The sequence below is a fragment of the Meleagris gallopavo genome, chromosome 21, assembly GCF_000146605.3.
Source record: "Meleagris gallopavo isolate NT-WF06-2002-E0010 breed Aviagen turkey brand Nicholas breeding stock chromosome 21, Turkey_5.1, whole genome shotgun sequence".
Classification (NCBI taxonomy): Eukaryota; Metazoa; Chordata; class Aves; order Galliformes; family Phasianidae; genus Meleagris; species Meleagris gallopavo.
The window spans coordinates 7,434,665-7,448,574 of record NC_015031.2 but is presented as its reverse complement, the minus strand read 5'-3'; the positions used below and the strand labels follow the sequence as shown (position 1 = coordinate 7,448,574).

Sequence of the window (13,910 nt, the reverse complement as noted above, 5' to 3'; positions counted from 1 at the left end):
GAATATGCTTCTTTTTTTCTATTTTCTTCACAAGTTTTAGGGTCAGATTTGCTTTTTCTCAGGGTGGTTCGAGGGAGGGGAGGGAACTGTACTACATTGGGGCATTACTGATGTCAACAGGCTCCTGGAGCTTTTTACTTCACCTTGGCCATCAAAGTATCACCTGTCCCCTGACAAAATAGCTTTGAGTACAGTACCTTGCTCACCAGACCTAGGGACCACTTCCAGCTCACTAGGTAGAGGCCATGCAGGCTTCTTACACGACAACAAATAGTACCGTGGATCTACCCAGTATAACCACCCATGTAGAAGTTAGCCAAGATAAATGTATCTCTCTCTTTTGCTCGTAACTATTTTCATTACATTTCTCAATATTCTGCAAGTAGAGAACATGTCAAGAAAAGATCATACTGGTCCTATCCTCAAAGACAAGTGCAACCTAAGTAATTTCACTTCAGCAGATGCCAAGAACTTGGCTTATACAATGTGCAGAACTGTGTTTCAAGCAATGGCAGTGCATTCTTGACAATATATTCTTCTTGACAATATTTTTTATTTTTCTCACATTTTTGGTGTAAGACACATAGGTGTAATATGCAATATATTTTTTTTCATAAAAATTAAAGCATGGAGACACCATACTTTTCCATTTTTGCAACATAGATTATCAGTCCCCTCTGACCGTGGGCTCCCTGACAACAGCTCCATGTCCCCATACCTAGACTTATCAGACATTAATGCACACCTGCTTATTTTCAGCTGTTACAGCAGCTCACGATAACAGAAGTCTTTAAGCTGTCCCAAGCCTCACAAAGCTTCATAATTTTAATTCAATTTGTGAACTTCATGGATGTTGATAGAATGCATGCAACACAAACAGCAGAGGGCCATGGGAGCTACAGTCTGTATCTGTGTCAGTGATCTAGTTCAATTTGTTCTTTTTTAGAGGCTCCTCGGCAACCAAGTGTACACATGCTGTTCTGGTGCTGAGTATGACAACAACAGGACTAGCATTAATGCAGTAAATCAATACAAATCTATAGCAACAGCTATTCAGTCAAAAACATTGAAAGACAGAAAGGTTTCAAGTGGAACATTTGGTTTTATTTTGTGACAGTACTTATGGAGAAGTAATTGTTATTCACAGGTAGCTTCAGGAACAGGTTTTCAAGAATTGTATCCACATGAATTTTGGCAGGAAACCTCCCCCACTGGCAAGAAAACAGGAAACTACAGAAACTCCTAAAGAACTAATAGCTAACTTGTGATGCTATAGAAAAGAACTGAGGGAGGAATGTTTAAAAAAAACCAAGAAATAGTGTTTTCCTACTTAGAGAGAGGGTAACACAAAACTTTGTTAACACATTTTACATACACTGGAACCAGGGTTAAAGACCATTATATCCCAGTGTTTAGTCACATAAACTAATAGAAAATGAAACAATGCTAGAAACTAAAATTCTCTAGAGTAGTGTATTTTAGGTTTAAAGCGACAAAAATGAGCAGTGGCTTTGCCATTCAATAGTACCATTTGGATTTCAGAAAACAGCATATGAACAGCACATGTGTTCAAAATGGCAGATTCCTCTCACAAAAGAGTTTGGAAGATTATTTTGGGAGATTACCACAAGATTGGAAATAGCTTATGAGAAGTCCATCCTTCAGAGGCAGTAGGATTTGGGTATAGGGTTTACTTGTAATGACTGCCAGGAAAGAGCCAATTCACTGTGAGGCTGAACAGCAGCTAGGAATACAGCACACTTCAGTGGGTCTTGTCCATGTCTAAAAGCCCAAAGTGCTCTTTTTCCAGCCTTGGATCATACTGATCTGAGTACAAGCTTTTAGGGACTGAGAGATGGAGGAATAGATCTGCCCCAGGAAAACAGGTCTAGCTTCACACCTACCTGACAACCAGCATGGAGATGGAGGCCATTGACAGAGAATCCCAACACTGTACATTTCAGCAAAGCCCCAGGCTGGGGCTGAGGGCTGGGCATGGCACTGTGGCAGTGCTGGGCTGCAGCACCTGCTGTTGCCAGAACTGGAATCAAAAGCAGGGGCTGCCCTGCTGCTTGTAGATAACCTGAAGGAAAAATTGTGGAGGGAGAAAAAAATAAAGGAAACATTCTCTCAGGATGGCCGAGTGTTGGGCAAAGTGGAGACCCGCACAGCTCCCACCACTGCTGGCGGCCATTTTCTCAGGGCCTTTCCGTCAGGCTGAGGGGAGGCCCCAGTCTGTCCCCTCAGACGACAAAACTACCACAGCTTCCCCACCTTGCTTCAGGTGTTGTCACTCACCCCAGGGTGGTACAAATGTGATAGCAAACAACAAGCTGCAAGAGGATTTCCTCCAATTAGAGCTGCTTTGGGCTGGCAGGAATGGATAGCCCTCGGTACACACAGGGGAAGTTTCCAAAGCACTTCCACTTGGCAGCACTCTGGGACCACGTGTGCCAGTGCCCAGCACCATGGAGTTATTTGCACATATTTGCAAGATGTGCTGAGCACTAGGGCTGCTGCGTTAACACCAGTCATTGCCAGCAACCCAAACCGTGCAGACAAGAGTCCTCCCCAACTCCACAAGTCAAGCTGTGGGAGACACTGTCTCTCTATTAAAAATATTCACTGGCATTTTTGAACCTGAAATGTTTCACAGAGGCAGGTTAAAAAGCAATCAGAGGAGATGGAAGCAGGGAAAAGTCTCCAGGAGCAAGAGGGCAGCAGAAGCAGCAAGCACGGTGACCTCGGCGGGGCCCTCCTGAGCACAGACACAACTCACTCAAACCAACTGCTGAGAATGAGAACGTGCAGTTTTCAGTACCAAGTTTAAATGCATTTCCCCCCCAAACAAATCCAATTTCAGGCTTTTGACAGAAATAAACACATATACTCCATAAAACTTGATTACAATCAGTCAAAAATGTAAAATTATGAGTGAAATTAACTACAGCAATTAATTTAAATGTCTCTGGAAGATTATTTTCTTTCTTAGAGTCGAATGCAAATTCCATTTAAAGTTATAATGTAAAGGGTATCAAGTTTTCAAAGACTGTGATAAGTTTGGACTATTTTCTAATCTTTTACTTATTAATGTATTCAGAAACAATTCAGACATTTAGTACTCAAACACAGTTTGAATTTAAAAAGAAAAGAACTGACATCACTTTATTACCTATGACATTTGTTTCCTTATAACCTACTTTCATGTAGTTAAATTTCCCAACGCCTTTTCTTTTTATCGTGTGAAGGAAACCTCATAGAAAAATATATTACTTTCCATCTACTAAAATTACCATCGTGACAACACCCATTCACTTCCCAGGTTACTGAGAGAAGTCATTGTTCCCAGCATGTGAGAGAAGTACCTTGCTTAGGTTACAGATGCATGCAGTTATGAGGAATTTATTAGAGAGGAAGACAGAAGTTTTACATTTTGCTGATTGCACTGACGTTGAGATTAAGGCCTGAGTAAATCATAGTCATTTTCTACCAAGAAAGCTATATTTCTAAAAACTAGAATCATTTGACTGTACACATCACCTGAAATGCTTCCTTACAAGCAGTAAAACACAATGTTTTGTGTCATGGAATCCAAGAGTTCCTGTTGAACCTAGGAATAAATCTGAGAGGAAAACAGTGATCTGTTTAAATAAAGGAAAGATGCTGCTTAATGAAGGAGGAAGGCATGCAGACAGCCACTAAGGTGCTGAAGGCTTCCCCATCCTGTTCAGATAAACTCACTGCAGGGCTTTCTGCAGCACTTCATTCCAAACATGAATAAGCAAAGGGAAAGACTCACAGTTAACCTCAGGAAATTTCAGTGCCCCACATCACTGACAGAACTGAATCATTTTTGGGAACCGGGCGTTATGATAGTTAGATAAAGGCTCTGAAGCAGGTTATAAGCAGAAATATTGCTGCAGCTCCTTTTACTTTGATGATTTTAGTGCAATTTGAGTGGCAGACAACACAGTGTCTTATCAAGCAGTGCAAAAAGAGACTCCAGTGTCACCCATACAAAAAAAACTGAAGCAAGTTTCTATTGTCCTGATTGTTACTGTTGCAGTGCCAGAGCATAAAAGGGATGTTAAGGTTTATGATCCCACAGATATGACTACACAAGTTACAATACAAGACTGATTTATTTTAAAAACAGCTATTAAAGCTCATAAAATGCAAACATTCCTGTTGCATGGGAAGAAGTCAGTGCAATTTTTATTGCAGCCATAGGAATTATTTGAGATTGCGACAGGGAGAAGATGGCAGGGCAACAGATAAGTCACAGCTCGTGATTCATAAATGCCTCACATGAAGACTGTTAAAAAGAAAAAAAAAACACGCCTGACAGTTTTTCAGGAAGACCCAAATGACCTCAGTGGCAGATGCAGTTTTCAGATGGAGACGACGGTTTGGTGAAACCTAGTGGCTCGTTTCAGTAACGCGGGGCAATGCACAGAGCTTTGTAAAACGGCTGTGAGATAAAAGCATGCACTTCAATAGGCCATTTTCTAACTTTGGTCAAGATATACATGGCTAAGTTAGCCTCAGCTTCATCAAACAATAGATCTTGCTAAAGCTTTCAACTTTCTGGTTAACCAAACTAAATAGAGCTTAAATGTAAAAGCAGAGAAAAAGTGAGAGAAAGCTTAAAACGCAACAACAAAATTATTTTACGTTTTTTTTTTGCACAAGTTTATCCCAGCAGAGCAGATGAAAACGGTACAGCATTTTGCTCCTCCGTTTAGAAAATCAGGAAGAACAGCACAATAATAAAATCTGCTGGTCACATGGCAGCGGCTATAAAACCATAAGTATCTGTGTCTGCTTTGCTGTAAGCAACTGTCAGATTCCTGCCAAGAGAGCTGAAATGGGATGATTAACACATCCTGCACCCTCATTATAGAGCACTCAATTATCCCAGGGTACTCCATGGCAAACAGATCATTTCCAGCACAGCACTGTATCACACTCTCCACACTGCACACTCTGTACAAGCTTACCCAGTATCAGCCTGCTTGCGTGTACCTGACACTGATGCTGGGTTTCTGTTTGCTTTTTCTCATCTTCAAACTTATGTGAGAGCAAAACTAAGAAAAGGCTGTGCTTTAATTCCATTGCTCTTAATGCTCCTCAGTTAGAATTTGTGCCCAACGCTTTCTTAAAGAAGCTCCTTGCAGAATGCCCTCAGTCAACATCACAATCTGTTCTTGTTAAGAGAAGTCATCTGTGACAATCAAATTCCTATGAGCATTATATTATCAATGATGTTATTTGTAATGTTAGCTGGAAAAGCAATTTTTTCCTCCATCTACCCCTTGCTTTTTTTCATCCCCCATCTTTTAAAACAGCCCAGGATTATAAATGACAAAGCAAGGTGCAGCATTACCAGCTCTTAATGAGTAAACCAATTAGAAAATTAATTTGTATGCTTAAACAAAGGAATTATATTATATAATTCAGAGGTCATGCTCTGTATCAGTACAAATCCCCTATCTGACTCTTCATGTTAAGAGATTCACTCAGCTGTGAATGCCCAAATAAATTAAAAAAAAGCAACTGTTTAAAAGTTGAAGACAAACAGCAAGCCAGAGTGGGAGAAATTGGCCTCTACACAAACAGCTGTACATTTTTAAATTGATCTGTAGAAATTCCTCTTGGAAAATTTTAAGTTTGTATTTAAATTTCAGTTTTCACTGGGGCAGAAGGCCGGGAATTCAAATACCAGTAGCAAGGGAGACTTACTACTGTGATGGCAGTTTGCATTTCTCACTGGTGTGCAGTAATGTCTGCTGCGCTCCTCGTAACTGTCAGACACCAGCAGAAAACCAACAAGCTCAGTTGGCAGCTCTGAAAATCACCCAGTAGACAGTGCTGTTTCCTCTCCTCTTTCTAGAGAGTCAGGTTCAAGGCATCGATACCACTTTAAATCAAATTGATGTGGAATATTTTTTGCTGGAGCAGGATGTTCTTTGCACACAACATTACAGTAATTTACCGTGTGAATCTGTAACCTGGGCAGGATCATCTATGTAAAGTGCAAAGGTCCAGAGCTGGTGGACTGAAGCGCACAGCCAGGGAATAAACTGTTGCAGGGTGGCAGATAAGTGCAAAGGCTGGACTGAAATGCTGATATTCCGAAAGAAATGGCTTTAACAAAACAAATAAGTCCTGCATAGGGTGGAGTGTCACACCCAGAAGTTAATACAAGCATGTAACGTATGAACTGCCCCAAAGCAGACAGCACGGCTTCCCAGTCCTCCTGCTGGTACCTGCGTCATCTGCTGTGGCAAGGTGAAGCATCCAAGACATTTTTCAGACTGACCTCATGCCATTTATCAGAGTGCTGGGCCTCAGAGGAAAAGCACACGCGAAAGAGAAGACTTGCAGTGAGACCCTGAGAATAGGTAGCAGCAGCCATTTAGAGACTCACCGCAGAGAAAAGGCTGTGAGGGCACTGGGAAACTGGTTCACTCTGAATCTATTCATTCTGAGCCAGGGCACACAACTGCAGACGTGAAGAAACTACCAACAGCCCAGCAACCTGCCCACAACACGCTCCTGTTTGGTGTTTGGCATCCCAACTATCTGAGGGATTTAAGTAGTAACATTACTGGAAAATCTTTACTACAGCTTGCAGATGACAGTCAGTTCAGTTCAGTTACCGTGGATTTCTACATTAAAATTATTTGTGGTAAAGGCACCTGCAGGCAGGCTGAAGCCCTCTCAATTGTTCAGGGTGTTTGCCAGCTGATAAAGCAGAACCACCATCCAAAATAAATCTGGGTTCTCTCTGCAAGGATTCTTCCTCCGATGCCTCCCCTCCAGAGCGATCTTTTGTTTTAAGCAAAATACATAAACAATAGAAAATAATGTCAGTGCTTTACTGTTATATACACAAATCCAAAACATTCTTTAAACCACCACAATAAAATATCACACTGGTCTAAATGGTGGGAAAGTTTAGTTTTCCTTTAATTGAAATGGAGAAATTTGACATTTTATAGGAAGATATCCTCAGGGAGAGTACATGTTCTCATGGAGATATAGATTTAAGATAGTATGACTTTTTTTTTTCTTTTTTTTTTTTCCTATGTTAAAGCTACATATATTAAACTTAGTACTGTGGAAAACAGCAAAAGAACCTGATCAGAATCTGAAACGATTCTTTTCATGCACATAAACAGACAAAGGCAATCCCAGCGGCTCCTGCAAGCATCTCCCTGAACAGCAGGCTTTCCACAAACAGCTGAATACAAAATTGCAGGTATTTGTGTTGAGAAATTGCCTGCACATTTGGATGACTGTAGGCCTTTCTCTGTAGGCCAGTAACTGTGCAGCATTTTTCCAGCAAGAAGTTCACAGTTGAAACTACCAGACAGAACCCAACACAAAAACACTCCCCCGTCCCATTTCTTCCCCTTTCTCTTCTTTTCTTTTTCTTTTCTTTTTTAAACCACAAAGTAAAGAAAAGAAGTTTTGTTTAACAGAGTGGAGCGATCTGAAAAAATCAGAGCTCAGGTTGCATAGTGTCAGCTTTTCCATTCCTGATACAGTTTCCTTCAGCCACTCTGCATTTATTTTTAAAAGGTCATTAAGCAAGATACAAAAGGTGAAGTGCAAAGTTACAGATTTATAACCTGCCCGAGCACTTGTTAGACAAAGGGTCAATGCTGCTTTCAACACAAAAGCTGAAATAAAGGAGGTGTTTGCTTTCTACCCCAGAACATCAAAAACCAGCCGGTAAAGGAAAAGAGACCCAACCCTGCAAAGGTTGAAGTGTAAGAGGGGATACTCACATCTGTATTTTATCCCTTACTTCCCTTTAATCAACTCCCAACTCTTTTTAGTTTATTTGAGCTCTACTCTTCTTCACACTCAGCTTCTCACTGTATTAGCCTGCCTGTCACTCACATGAAAGAGAAGGCTACTTTAAAATACAGCTAGCTTTTTGTCCCAGTTAAATCAAAATCAGTTAAACAACAAGTCAGGCTTCTGATTCCTGCAGATCTTGTGCTCGAAGCCAGTAGTTCTCCAGGTCACTCTTAATTTTTACTGCTTTAAACTGCTGCTAGTTTGCCTCGTCTTACTGAGCAGTCAAATCCCCGGATTATGCTAAAACAACATTTAATGACTTCATTAACTGAGTTATTTGAAAATATCACATTCTCCAGAGGCAGTAGTATTCTAACTTCTATTTCATTCAATCATTTAAAGAAATACAGCAAGGGGAAAAGGGAAGAAGTTTAAAGACCTACTGTGACATCTTTGTCCACATCCCATGGTCACATTAGTTCTCTGATATGCTGCCAACATTTTATCAAATGTATTTTAAACAGGAACATTTTGTAAGCAAAACTAAAGATAAAAAGACCACATGGCAAGCAAACATTTCCAATTCACTTGCTCGTGAACAAGGTTGTAAACATGAGTGATCAATATACATCATTTGGGTCTTCCTGTGAGGAATTCTTTCCTGCTCCTTGAACAAGCATTCTCACCCACTGCGAATATTTTTGATTTAAAAGTCTCCAAGCAGCATTCTCACACGTCAAAAGGAAAAACATCACCTAACAAAAACTCAGCTAACTTTCTGTTCTGTTTGCTGGTGGATCTGAGCACAAAAGAAAACATCCAGAATCCAGGTGGAGTATTGATTAGATTGCCAAGTAAACATCTGAACACCAGAGCTTTAAAACCCAGTCCATTCTACTCCTGTAAGTTCGGCAATGAATTCAAATCTCAGGGAGATCCCTTCCCCCAGTGTACTGGCCGGGCTCCTGCTAACCCAGCCTGGGCTGCTCCTTGCCCTCCTCACTGGCAGGATGCACTGCTGCTGTGTGCTGTGCTCACTGTCCTCACCTTCAGTTTACTTTGAGGCTGTGTCACCTCAGCACACGTCCATCCACTCCCTGCTGCTGAGTTCGTCCTCCTAAACGAGGCTTCATAAACAAATTCTGTATCCTTTTTCCTCCTCTCAGTACATGTCAGCATGGCACTAGCACTGAGAGCAGTACATGGGGACAATTGTCGAATGTCAACGAAGCACTTTGGAGGAGGGATGTAACAATATTAAGGGCCACATGTTTGTAATCACACTGTTCCTCGCATTGTCTCATTACTCCAAACATCATAACGCAAGCATATTTTGTAAAGCTTTCTTAATTCAGCACTGGTGGTGCTGGATCCTGTTCCTGGCTCTGAAGCAGCAGCTTTCCTTTGTTGTTATCCAGTTCTTAGCATGAACTCTTCAGTTTTCCTGCAGCTCATCGAGAGGCCAAGGCTTATTTATAGCACACATAAATATTTTCTCCATCAAAATGCTGCACTGAGTGAAGGGACAATTTTTAATCTGCAATCCATCTCAGCCATTGTATGCAAAACATGAAGAGGCTCCAGCTGAATGCTGCACTTCCTTTATCATTTTTCAGCAAATTTTAAACAAGCAGACTCATCTGGCCAAGTTTTCCTCTGTTGTTGTCCTGTAGGGCTGAGTTAAAGCCCAAGCTATTGGTACCTCAGGCTATTTCTATAAGTTCAAAACTAGCCACCACTTCTGCCATTTACTAACGTTTAGTTCATTTCTTCTATCTGCTTAAACAAAACCTCCAATGGATGGTGTAAAGACAACACAAGTCACAGCATGCTGGGAAGAAGTAAAAGGGCATGGAAGAGTAAGGCAGAAGAGAAGGTTCTACAGGGTGAGCTCTGAAAGTCTGACCTGACTGTGACAGAATGTTGACAAAGCAAAATAAAATAAAGCACTTCAGATTAGGATATCTTCATTTTCAGATTTAGTTAATTACTATTTTTTATAAGCAAGCATGTCTGCAAGTAGTGGGGCATTGCAAAACTCAGTGATGACACTGCTTAGAGCAGAAAGCTGAACAAGATTCCTTCCAGCCTGAAGTACTTTATGATCCAATAGTTCTCTGCAGAATTAGACACCATGCTACTATTTCACTTGTATCATGTCTGTGTTGCACTTGGTGGAAACAACAGTATAGAACAACCTCAATTCACTCAGTTTGAATGAAAAAACATACCTATTTTTTTGATCAATGAAAACAATTTCTGCCTTGGTAAGGATCTGTGGTACATGTTATTGAATAAAAGACGACAGGCATCCAAATATAGGAATTTTATGGAACAAAAAAGCCAGGATTTCATCCATGTGCTTTAGTTCCTTTGTCAACTACTAAGACTCATTAAGAGATCAACCAGCAGAAAGAGCAGAGTTTCTGGATTCTACAAATGTGCTCAAAAATCCTTATTTTCATTAAATCTAAAAGCATTCTTACTATTCTAGTTTGTGGTCAATATTGCTCAACAGCCCTTATCACACATAGCTGCTAATTTTCAGTAACAGGAAATCTTTTACACGTGAACAAGGAAGCTGGAGGTTGGTCCCAAACAAAAGGCACAATCTTCCAAGATTCTGTCAGGATTATTTTCATGAAACAATAAATCAGCAAGCACGAATGACTACATTTCACTAACTTCTTGCCTCCATTTATTGATCCTAAGGGAAAAAAGGTATAACAAAAGCTGAAATTAATACATACGCTGATCCTGTGGGCATTCAGCCAGCCAGGGACAGCCATGCCTACAGTCCGCGTGCTTTCTCAGGACGTTTAATGGCCCCAATCTGTAGATAATGGACAAACGGGCAATATAGAGAAAATAAGTGACACAATCTCCTGTGCTAGCCAAAGGGAGCACAGGGAGCAAGAGGATACACTCTAGCCACAACTGGCAACTTCAGAACAGATTTAAACAATGGTATAAAGATAAAAATCACTTGTGGAGTTGAGTTTTTAAGATTTAGGGGGAAGTGACAGCGGTCAACTCCTCTTGGCAGCAGGGCACTCACAGGACACTCAATGATGCAAACACAGCTCTTCGCATGAGAAGTTACCTTCCCATCTGCTTGTTTCCCCTTCTCTCTAACAGGAGAAAAAAAACACTCTTAGTTCTTAGACGTGATAGTCTCTACAGAAAGGCTACCTGCCTACCACTGACACACAGAAAGGGCAGAACTTTAACATGGGCCACTTTATCAATTTCTCAGGCCAAGTTGGTTTTGTCGATTTCAGACAGATGTCACAGTTTTCATTTGGGAAGTAAAAGGCATTCAACAGCAAAAAGCAGCTGCAGTTTTTTGGCAGTGGTACGATCCCTTCATCTACTTCATGGCCTATAGTACACTTCAGAACTGAATCAAGCTTTACTACCAAAAACAGTGCATACAAACATCTCAGGTAACTAGATTATTATTATTTCACTTTCAAAGTCTTAACAGGACAAATCAGTGATAGGAGCAACTATCGGTGATATTCTTTAAGTTAGTTTTTCAACACTGCAAATGCACAAATGAAGCAAACATCACTGTGAAATTACCACAAGCAATAAAGGCTACACTGAACAAGTGTCGTTGTCTAATGCTCCAGTTACAACCGATAAATACAGCAAAGTCTGTGTCATTTCCACTGAGACACCAGCTTCCCTGTCCAAGGAGGACTGTGATGCACACTATTTGGTTATCTACTTAGCATCTTTAAGGGCCCCAAAATAAAACAATAGTTCATTTCCAGCTAAACGTAACGACACTGTTTTTGGAAACATTTGAAACCAAACAAACACCTAGTGATGCAACTCCTGATAGGCCATTTTACTCTGGTTTTTGGTCCAGTTGCCAGATTTACTTCCTTTTTTGGGAAAAAAGAAAACAGGTCATGATTATAATTAACAGTAAGTCTTGTATAGTTAGTGTCTGCTCAGAGGAAATGTCTCAGTGCTATACACAGTCAAGAAGTAAATACGTGACCAAGTGCTCATACATCAAGTACTTTGAGATCCTTGTTTCAGACAGTTTCCGAGAGCAAAACCTTCATGTATCTAAGATCATTTCATTTACTTTTGAAATGGATTATTGCTTACGAATAAATATCATTGTTATCAAATTGCAGTACTTGTAGTACTGACCAAGAGAGGAAAGAGAAAAAACAAAACCTATCTTTCATAAACAAAACAATAGATTGAGATGAAAATACAGTTCAGTTACAATCTGCTTATCAGAGCTACTGGGGTTACTGCTTCCTTCTTTTGAGAAATCCCATGAACCAATGACTGCATACAACCTCAAGTGATATTTTACTTCTGAAGTGCAATCTATCTGCAAGCTCACATCCAAACAATAGCAAGATTGATTTTTGCCTCTTATTTCTGCATGTTTGCCTCAGAGCTGATACCACTCTAACGTTTAAATGGTTGACTTTGACTTCTCACTTCGTTAATGTGATATTTTGCTTCAACTAAAACCTATCAGTAGGGCACATCAGCAATGCAGTGACATGCATTGAAGAATAATCAGTCAATGAAAAGATTCTAGTGAAAACATCACTCAATTCTCACTAAAAAGAATATTTGAGAAAATATTGGCTCTCTTTTCTTTGCAAATCTGTGCTACACATCTGACACATACAAGGAACACTTCCTCTAGCGCAGTCCATCCAACAAGGCAGTTCTCCGGTAAACTTACCATGCTAAGATCATTTTGCATCCTTTGCAATTTTTCCCCATAGTCACTGATTGTCACAATGAAGGGCCACTCAGAGTCCTCAGCTGCCTGAAACTCTGCTTTGCGGAACCACCTGAGGAAATAAGATGGGCTTCAGTTGACTTCAAGCTTTTTTTCCCCCCTTCATAAAGAAATTGTTTGGAAAAAAAAAAAGAAAAAGCAACCTACTGAGCCAGCGCTGCATGACAGCAAACATTTGCTAATACCTATAAAGAAAAAGTGAAAACATCACTTTTCTTGACTCTGTACTGACCACATCCACAATACAGGGAACTGCTGCACACTTTTAACACTGAGATGGTACAGACACAGCACAAGTTACTCCTTGATTTTACAGACGTGACAGGTTATAAAACAAAATGAGAGGAAACTACGACTGCCTGTGCTATGTGTGACTCCTTTCCTTCAGATACAGGAGAATTTCCTTTGCTGGCTGTGGGCACAGTTTCATTCTGCAGACGGTGCTTTGCACAGGTGAAGAGCAAACAGCAGCACACCAGCACTGCTCCACAGCTCGTGATTCAGAACCACGCTTTTCAACCTGCATTTGGCTCTAGCCCGTGATTTTTGTATGAATTATAAGTTATTTCCACCAGATCAATGCAAGAATTCTGCTTGCTCTAGAACATCTACCAATTATACAAAAGATATTAAAGAAACACTTCAGCACAGCATTACCAACCACCACTTCAGTTTCTCCTGTACCATGAAGCAATCTAATTTCAGAAATCGTTTTACCTGGTGAGGCAAAACCCCGCGGCAATAAACAACGCGCCGAAGACGTCCCCAGCACCGCAAAACTCGCATTTCCTCACCGCAACTCCACAAAAACCCTCGCTCCGCCTGAGCGCGGTGTGGCCGCGGGGCTGCGCTGCCCTCGCGCGGTGCCGCAGCTCCACAGAGCAGCGCGGCGCCACAGCCGCCCCGGGCCGCCGCCACAGCGAGGCCTGCGCTGAGGGCTCCTATGGCCTCGCTGTTTATCGCTGCATGGAAACCCGAATGAAGTTTTATAGCTTGAATTTTAGTTACCCAAACGCACAAAAATAATTAAGTGTTAAAAAAGACTCCCCCACCCCAACTTTAATAATCTGCAGAAGGATTCCCAGGGCAGTTTAGTTAGGAATTTCAGATTTGCCCGCTGTGACTTCAGTCATCACCCATCTCAGATCCAACATCAAAAACACAGTGCAGAAAAAATGAGAGAATTGCTTAATTAAATGCAATTCAGTGCACGAGGCTTTTCAGACTGATATCGAAGCACACAGGCTCACAGAGACACCAAGGTTGGAAAAGACCTACAAGATCATCAGTCAACCACCCACCTATCGCCAAT

General features: G+C 41.0%; 1 long non-coding RNA gene across 3 annotated transcripts; it reads right to left on the bottom strand.

The window, feature by feature from the left end:
* Window positions 1-4: 4 nt before the first annotated feature.
* On the bottom strand, window positions 5-13,606 carry LOC104913922. 3 transcript variants are annotated; one of them, XR_002120999.2, is made up of 4 exons: window positions 13,316-13,606; window positions 12,539-12,650; window positions 10,563-10,943; window positions 5-6,831 (listed from the first exon to the last, which is right to left on the bottom strand). It is a non-coding gene; the product is annotated as an uncharacterized LOC104913922 (long non-coding RNA). The 3 variants fall into 3 exon arrangements; XR_004161805.1 differs by having other exon boundaries at window positions 10,563-10,645; window positions 13,316-13,587; XR_004161804.1 differs by lacking the exon at window positions 5-6,831 and having other exon boundaries at window positions 7,091-10,943; window positions 13,316-13,579.
* Window positions 13,607-13,910: the final 304 nt, after the last annotated feature.